A 9,828-nucleotide genomic window follows, 5' to 3' on the forward strand; every position below is an offset into this window, starting at 1 on the left:
AACCTTTTCGAACACTTATTGCAATCTTTTTTCCAAATGCAGCTTCTGTGGGGTCATCACACAGTTGTCAGACCATTTTTTCACCTCGGTGTACAAGATGTTGTTTCAGCAGGATCAACTTTACATGTCAAAGCCAAATGGAGGAACTGATTGACATAGACGATTGGAATGCCTCACATTTTGGCACCTTCATATGGATGTATGGCGTGGAGAAGCCTTCGCATGATTTACTGAAGTTTTCCATGGACAAGCTTGTCACACAAGAAGTGTCATACCACATCTTTGTAGGACTGTAAGCTAGACTGCATTGGAAGAAGAAGGTGCCCTAGACCACTCTTCCATTATGGATCAAGTTATATGAGATATGGAATCTCAAGCATGATGATGCTGAGACAAAATAGCTCAAAAGATTTACTTTCGGCACCAAAAGCTTCAATTCGTACGACCTGCATTTCTTTGTAAGGGATCACTGTGAGAGAGTGAAATTTCCTTGGATCCACGGGGCATGTCATTGGGCTGAGGAAGACCCATGGAGAAATTGTCACAACTTCTATAGCCCCAATGAACCAGTTGACATCATTGTGGAAGGGTATGCGAAGAAACATCTAGGAGAGCACCACCATCAGTAGTAGCAGAGGGTAACATACCTACACATGACAAAGTAAAGAGAAATATTATTGACAACATAGAGGCAGAACAACACTGGAAGTTTAGAGCAAACCCACTCGTGGAAAAAGAAGCTTTGGAGATAGAGGCGAATAGGCAACACCACGACAAGAAGAATGCACAAAGGTAGAGAGATAAATAAAGGATGGAGCAAACAGTGAAGAAGTTGCAAGAGTTGAAGGAGCAACTACGGAACGAACAAGAGTTGCACAGACAGGAGAAGGAAGCATAGTAGGTACAAACATAGCAGAAGGCGTAGTGTGCATAGATAGATGAAAATACTCCATATAGGATGTAGACTCATCTGAGAAGCTGGCACAAAGCAGACAAGGTGAGAAATCGCAGGAGAAAGACTTCTCTCAAGAAATTGAATGAGTACTTGAGCAGATGGATAAAGAGATGGAGTAGCCAGAGTTAGAAAAATACATTGACCTAATGCCTTACCACCAAGAGGTTGACTCACCAGCTTCACTGGATCTGGAAGGAGAGAAAATCTTGAGTGACCATGGAGATATTGAGATCCTTGGAGACAATCTAGAAGAAGATATGCACAACATATCATTCAACGGGTCACAGCATACAATTGTGAAATCACACAGAGTGTCCACTATGGATGTCCAAACATCTCCTATGTAGTTTGAGGAATGATTGACCATGTTTTATGTGCATAAGCATCCAACCACATTGGTCGATGCTACTAGATCATATGCCTAGGCCACTAGCTCGAGTGTTTGCTTCTTGATAGCAGAGAATGAGCAAATGGCTAAGGAGTTATAGACAGCCAAGTAGGGAGAAGAACAGGTTATAGCATCCACCATAGTAGAGTTGAAGAAGGTAATACTAGATGAAGTATCATCCCTTGAGACAATCATGCATACGTTGTATTCCATATTTGGTATCGTGCATAATGCAGTTGTCCATCTCAACGGTTGGTAGCAGTGATGTGCTAGGAAAGCATGTATCTTGTCAAATCTACATAATGTCGGCAACCACATGCAAACATGGACAATGATATACAAGGGAGCCCCATTAAACTTGCTCAAGAAAATGAAGCAAATGGTGGTTGAGTTGAAGGCACACATCCAGAGTCAAATCCAGAACTACGAAGAACTACTGCAGCTCATCACTAGTTTGTAGGCTTCCCATGAATTGGTGTTCAGAGGCATGGATATTGTTTTTTGTGCACATGTGATCCCATCTATTGGGACACATAGTGAAGAAAATATAAAGAATCAATTCTAACTCGATTTGGACACATACTTTGACGAGTTGATGGGCACAGCCACTAGTGAAGACTTAGCAATCAACACAGACACTATGCATCAGTATGTCATTGGTTCGACCGCATTCAAGACAATGATGCACATGTTATTAGATGGTTTGGATAGAGGAGCCAAATCAACATACCCAGATGCAACAGAGGCAAGAGTTCATTTCCAGAAATATGTCACCACAAAGTACATGGACACCATCGCGGACTACCAAGCTTGGCATCAGTTCGCCACCATCGACCATCGTGAGGATGTCAAAGAGTTGGTTTTCCCACAGTTGTACAAGTCTTAGTGATGTCTTGCATGGCTTGATCAAGCCTATTTTTTCTCACATGGGTACATGTACATATTGTATGTAACATCTTGTAAATTGGAAGTTCAAGTGTCGATAGTTGAATGTAACAGTCATAGAGTATTTCAAGAGTCATGAGGGTAGGTGAACAATCACAAAGGGGAATGTCAAGGGTCACCCCACCCTTTGCTATTTATAGTACCTTGTAACTCATTGTAGAGTATTTTGGTCAGCCAACTTCTGATAGGAATATCTTAGAGAAAGCTTGGAGAGTATTGTAATGATCCTTGGCTTCTCCATAGTGCAGAGCTAATACATCGCTTTGGAGGAGCAGGTGGTAGTGACTGTAACATTATGTTATTGGGACTAGTGGTTGGTCATGGTTGTACTGTATGATTGGAACATTCACTTCTTAATATAATAGAGCCAACACGTTTCATGCATATGTTGTTATTTCATTTCAGTTAACTCAATGTTTACTCTAATGATATATGTATCTGTTTGCATATGCATGTATGTATAGACTCTTTCTGTATACGTATGTATGAGTCTTACTGAGATGTGTTGTTGGTTTAACCATCACTTTGGATTGTTGGTTCACCTTCCTTCCACCTTGTGATGCATCTTTGCTCATGCATTCCCTTCCAAGCTGTGTTGTTACACAAGTTTCCAAGGGGCACACTCATTCCACCTTCCGTGTGTTGGAACCATTCATGCACCTTCCTTGGCTTGTTATGCATGTCACACCCTTTCTATCAACAGGGAAATCTCACTTGCCTCTGTGCAACCGCGGTCTAGGTGATATCGTATGACCCACTGATGGGACTCCTACACCAAATGGTATGAGGTCTAGTCGGGACATCTTAACAGGGAAATCCCTTGACATGTTGGCAAGTCCAGTACCGTCAACAGAACTAAACTTAGATACAGTTGGGAATGTGGTTGTAGCATGTGCCCAATTACTATATATGTAAGAAAGAAAGAGGTACATGATTTTATAATTAAAAGAGGCTATGAATTGGATGCCCCTTTAGGAATTCACTTGTAGAAATGTATAACAAATGTGGTAGCATAGATGATGCATGCCATGTCTCACAAAATTTCTAGGTAGGGTGTTATTTCATGGGAAAATATGATTATAGGGTATGTGTATATTGGTCGTCCTAGAAAGGCATCAAATATCTACCAACAAATGAAATAGTTAGGTGTAAAGTCGAAACAAGTCACTCTCGTTAGAGTTATGTTAGCGTGTGCTAATTTAGGAGATCAACAAGAAGGCCAGTGTATCCATGACTACATAATGTTTCAAAATGGTAGTTGGACAAGGATTTTTTGTGCCATATCTGCATGAAGATGATGAAGGATGTGTTCCTCATGGCTTGCGGCCATAAATTTTGCTACATGTGCATCATGATGCATCTCAATAATAAGATAAATTTCTCATGTTGTGGCCTTTACCTCAAACAAATAGCTCTTCCCCAATTTGTTTCTAGATAAGCTTTTGAAGAAGACATATGCATGTCAAATGGCAAGGAGTGCTTCACCGGTAGAACATCTCAAATTGTCACTACAACGGGGAGCAGGATTATCAGAAAAGGAGTTGGATTATCTCTCGACACTTCTTATTAAGAAGAAGTAGAAGATGGAACAAGAGGATTCATATGGCAATACTCTTGGACTTCTTACAATGATTTAGGTAGCACAAGTAGGAAAAGTTGAATGAGGTACAAGGTTATCTCCATTATATCAAGGATCTCTAGAGAATAACATTATTTTATGTACATCACTAGATATGTCTTCTCAGTCCTAGATTGAATAGGGGAACAAGAAGCTTCAATTCTCTTTTGAAGAAGATTTGACCCAAGTTGAATTGTAGGATGGAAATCAGAAATCATCTCATAGATTTAGCTCACTGACCAAAGCATTATGCAAGTAAAACGTTGGTTGGTTATGTACGACCAATAATATGACCAAGATCATGAACACACAATCAAGAGGAAGTCGAGTAGAGCTTGTAGTATCTCCTGAAGTGCAACTTTTTCCACTAGTATACAAATCTCCTTTGTTACAACCCTATTTTCCACTCCATTGTAGTGAGAGAAACCGAAGTTCAACTTACCTCAATTGTTTGGCTAAAATGCATCCATTTTCACCTTTTTTTTACTTATGTGAGATCTATCACATGTTAAAAGGGTGAAATTACATAATTGGGCAATTTCTCATAATTATTTTGACAAAATATTATAATTATGAGATAATATTTATTTCGTAATTGAGATAATTGAGAAACAACTCATAATTGTGAAAACAAATTCTATAGTTTTCCATTCCTAAGGAGATAAACTTGAACCACTTGTGTATGAGTTCGCTATGGGTCCATTATTGTAGATGTTTCCTAACTTATCAAGCCCCTAGGTGTCTATATACATTCTCCTCGAGGATGGAATGAGCCTTTATAATCTCACCAAGAGGGAAAGTAGGAGAGGATCCAAAATATAACTCGAAAGCTCTATTTTCCTAAGAGAGGAGACCATACTACAAGTTGGAGGAGAGGATCTTATTTTTCAAAGGTATACATTTGATGTACTTTCCTTTATATGGTTAATAAAAGTCTATGCTCCCTTCCTTACATGAGTTTGTGTTCAATATGTTATATGATCGTATCTATTTATTTTGATATGATGATATTCTGAGGAAGATCAACTATTGTCCTTGTTTAGTTGTGTTTGTGTGCAGGGATAGAGATGTGGTGCACATGTGTTGGATCACCTAGGTGGAGCGCAAGATCCAAATCGAACTCAAATCCCTTCCCCAACATGCAAGGATTCAAGGTGTGATCTCTTATCTTTATAGCATAGATCTCACTTCTTTCTGCATGAATGACCATATGGATTGGGGATCATTATTATATTCTATTAGCCATTATGTTTCATTGTCTAATGATCTCAATTAGGCATGAGATCACATAGAAATAGCTCCTTGCAGAACATATATTTTTATTAACCACATAAATGAATGTAGATCAAATTTATACCTTCAACAAATAAGATCCTCTCCTCCAACTTACAATATGGTATCCTCTTTGTTGATGGTGTTGGACCCGCAACCATGTCACGGGATCTCCGCGATAGGAAGTCTCAAATAGACCTCACACTATTTGGTGTAGGAGTCCCAACAGTCATTTGAATGGTAATGCCTTGACCACGGTTTCGCACAAAGGAAAGTAAGATGTACTTGTTGGTAGCAAGGGTGTGACAGCTGCAGTAAGTCAAGGAAGGTGCATGAGAGGTTCTAACACAATGTGGGTGAGGTGAGTGTGCTCCTTGAAAACTTGTAATAGTACGCGGCTTGGAACGAAACACACGAGTGAAGATGCATCACAACATGGAAAGAAAGTTAGCAACAATCCAAAGTGATAGTTAAACCAACAACAAATTTTAGAAAGATTCATACATACTTATACAGAAAAGTCCATACATGCATGCATAAGCAAGAAAATACATATATCATTTAGAGTAAACTAGATAGCTAGAACATAATACAACATATGCATGAAACATGTTGGCTTTATTATATTAAGAAGTGTAAGTTCCAGTCATACAATACATCCATGTCAAACCTCTAGTTTTGACAGTGGAACATTACAACCACTACCGCCTTCTCCTCCAAAGAGATATACTAGCTCTGTGTGGTGGAGAAGCCAAGGTGCATTACAATATTGTCCAAGATTTCTCTAAGATACTCCTCTCAAAGCTTGGCTGACCAAAAGCTTATACAATGAGTTACAAGGTACTATTTATAGCAAAGGGTGGGGTGACCCTTGACATTCCCCTTTGAGACCGTTAATCTATCATCATGACTCTTCAACTACTCTACGACTGTTACATCCAACTATCGACACTTGAACTTACACTTGACAAGACGTTACATTACAATGCACATGTACCCATGTGAGACAAAACATCTTGAGCAAGCCATGGAAGACATCATTGACACTTGGACCATTGTGGTGAGACCAACTCTTTGACATCCTTATGATGGTCAATGGTGGCAAACTGATGCCAAGCTTGGTGGACTTTGACGTTGTCTGTGTGCTCAATGGTGACATGTTACTGAAGTGAACTCTTGCCTCTATTGCATCCGGGTACACTCATATGGCTCCTCCATACAACTCATGTTATATCATGTGCATGGTCATCCTAGGTGCAACCAGACTAGAAACATGTTGATGCATACTGTCTGCGCTGATCTCCAAGCATGTGATGGTGACCATGCACATCAACTTTTCAAAATACATGTTCAGCTCCAGTTGGACTTGCTTCTTGTCTTCACCTCGGTGAGTGTGCCAAATGGGTGTGATCACATGTGTAAGCACAATGACATGCATGTTGCTAAATTCCCTTGCATGTGATCAACAACACTTCTCACCTTGTCTACTCCATGCTAGCTACTGGGATGGATCCATAACTTGTGCGAGTGCAGTTTCATCTGTTTGTTCATGTTACGCCCCCTGTTGTGCTTTTTCCTACTATAACTCATTCTCTTGTCTATGCAACTCTTGTTCTTTCTTGAGTTGTTTCTTTAGCACATGCAACTCCTTCTCTATTCTATTCTCTACCTTCGCGCAATCTTCATGTCACACTTCCACCTCATAGCCTCAATCTCCAAAGTTGTTTTCGTCATGAATGGTTTTGCTTTGAACTTGTAGCTTTTCTCTACCTCTATGTTGTCAACAACCTTCCTCTTGCGTTCATCACGTGTAGGTGTGCTTCCTTCTACTACTATTAATAGTTTTGCTCGATGTGATGCCATTTCCACTGATATTGATATCCTTGTCCATGAACAACTTGATGCCTTCATGGATAAGCAAGTTCATAACATTTGATCGACTACATCCCCAGTTGTGCTCTTAACAGTGTCTTTGACTTTGCTCTCCTGGAAGTCATTGTACTTGTGCTATTGAGAGACATATGAACACCTTTGATGCATGGAGACATAACAACACTCATGGAAAGAAATATGTCAGTCAAAAACCAAAACAGACTTCAGGACTGACTTGCAACATACCTATGTGATTGAACGTGAAATGTGGGCAATTTCCGCCAAGAGGGTGGGAGACTGACTGCCAAAACTACACAAGGCATAGTCTGGGCTATCAAGAGGCTAACTGACTACTGGAACTATGAAACGCATAGTCTAGCCTGGCCTGTTGAGGATTGAAAGTACGTAATGCGCAATTTTAGTCAGCAGTGACATGCAACCAGCAAACTACATTACGCAGTGTTTGGGGCCAACAAGACACTGCCTCCAAGAATTGTGTAATGCAAGCTTGGTTGTCACTTCCTGGCTAGACTTGCTCAATTTCTGGAGGGAAGGAAGATCCTTCACTTCCATAAATGCATAGTTCCAGCCGGGAAAGGCACAGTTTGCGCCAAGGCAGCCTAATCTGACCAACGAGCGAATGAAAACATGGAAAGTGTGAATGCATGATGAGATGAGCGCAAACAAGAGTGAATGATCATTCATGCAAAAAATAAGCACAAGATTTAGAAAATGGGGAAAGAATGCATGTCTATGAAGCGAGTCTCCGCAACAGCGACCATCCATGCAAAATAGTGTCATGCATGCGACAGTAGTGAGATGCAAACGAAAACTAAAATGATGCTTCTACAAGCTAACATACTTCAAAACTAAAATAAACACTCACTAAAATCAAGCAGACAACACTCACATGAAGCGAAATAGAAAAAGTGACAAAAAGGCAACATAAGACATGAAAAATGGGCTTACCCCAAAACAGTTGATCTAAATGTGTCGATGACTCCTAGACGCAATGTGGGATGTCAGAGTTGTAAGGTTGATGTGAGGAAAGAGCTCTACAACATTTGGTTAATGAGTTTTGATAAAACCAAGGTTGTGACGTGCATGCCACAAATCTAGGAAAAGTGACACTTGGCGGGAGGTTTCTAAAATGATCTTTGCATGTAACCTTTACCTGCTAAAAATAGATCAGTCAAGCAGGGGTCTATTTCCGCGGTCCCATAGGGAACCAGTCAACTCAACTGCACATGCAAGAGTATGCTCAACTAGGAGGAAAAAATGCGCATTTATGGGAGGGAGCTAGGTTGGTTTCCTAGAATATTTGTGTAATTTCTAGGCATAGTAGATGAAAACTGCCCAGGATTGTCAAATTTTTGGGTTGAGCAGTCCTACTTGGAGGAATTGCACAGTTTTTCTAGTGAATAGTGACAGGCAGATTTGCACAATTCTGGAGTCCAGCAGGCTTCCAGACATAATTGTGTAATTTCTGGAGGGAAGGTTGGTTTCCCTCCATAGTTGTGTAATTTCTTGAGGGAGTTGCTCAGCCTACATCTGGAACAAGTCTACAGAAATATGTTGTGAGGGGGATGCAACAAGCTTTGAAGGACATGCTGTCATTCTGCAAGAAAATCACTGAAGTTGTGTACTTAACAAGGCAAGATATGCTGCTATGAAAGGTTATTAGGGAGGCTTGAAAACGAAGCTTAGGCAAGATTTTGGAGGGTGGTTGTAGCCACTAAAACACTTAGTGACACACTGGTAGAACTCCAGATCTCTGAATGGACCTTGGTCATGAAAAGCAGGTCTAACACTTCCAGAAGTATTTTTCATTTCTCAATTCGTCTTGGTTTCCACACTTGCTTGATTTTCAGATGTAGCATCTGCGAAGCTCTTGGTCGATTGACACACATTCCAAGCCAGGTCAACATATTTATTTCGACTAGGGTTGAGGGGTATATTGGTGCACAAGCAGTATAGTCATCTGAGTCTTAGTTTCATCTCTAGTTTTTCTCTACTACCAGTAGGCCTAGACAGTACCTCGACGGAGTCACGCAAGAACACAAACATCGCTTCGTTTCCAGCAAGCCTGGTCAGTACCCTAGTGGAGTTGCTTGTATCACCCCTTTGTGCAGGAAGCCTTTCTCTTCTTTTGCTTTATTCATTTTTCATTTTTTCATTTTTGATTCTTTATATTTTCATTTTTCATTTTCGTAACTTTGCATAGAACTTATTCATTTCATAGGTGGAAGAGGGATCCTAACTTATTGAGAGTAGAAGAGGTTGTTTGTTCATAGAATTAGTTTATTATATACCTCTGATGTGCATGCTAGGGTTTTCCCCCTTACCTTACTCTACTTGACTAAGTTGACAAGGGTTAACCCAAAAACAACCGACAAGAGAAGGTGACACTAGTTAGCGTGCAAGAATTGTGTTTTCACCAAGGTTTACTTCAAACAGTACATATTTTACATTGACGTTTCATGGAATAAAAGTCACAAGTTCATCATACAGAGGCAGGATGACAGATAACCAAGTAGTTATAGCTACACAAGGCCTCTTGTACTTTTATCCAACTTGTTTCAAGAGTTATGCATGGTTTCATGTGAAAATAACCTATGAAATAAAACAAGAAAACAAACAACAAAGAAAAGAAGAAGATGAAGTAAATGTGAAAGCAAAGTGATCAAGAAAACAAGCAAGTAGAAAAATAAACATCAAAGCAAGAAAGAAAACAAGCATTCAATCAAGAAAATTGAAAGCAAACAATACTCCTATTCC

This window comes from Pinus tabuliformis, chromosome 2_2 (assembly GCF_031772625.1).
Source record: "Pinus tabuliformis cultivar Carrire ecotype Pingquan chromosome 2_2, CPIR1, whole genome shotgun sequence".
In the NCBI taxonomy this organism is placed as follows: domain Eukaryota; kingdom Viridiplantae; phylum Streptophyta; class Pinopsida; order Pinales; family Pinaceae; genus Pinus; species Pinus tabuliformis.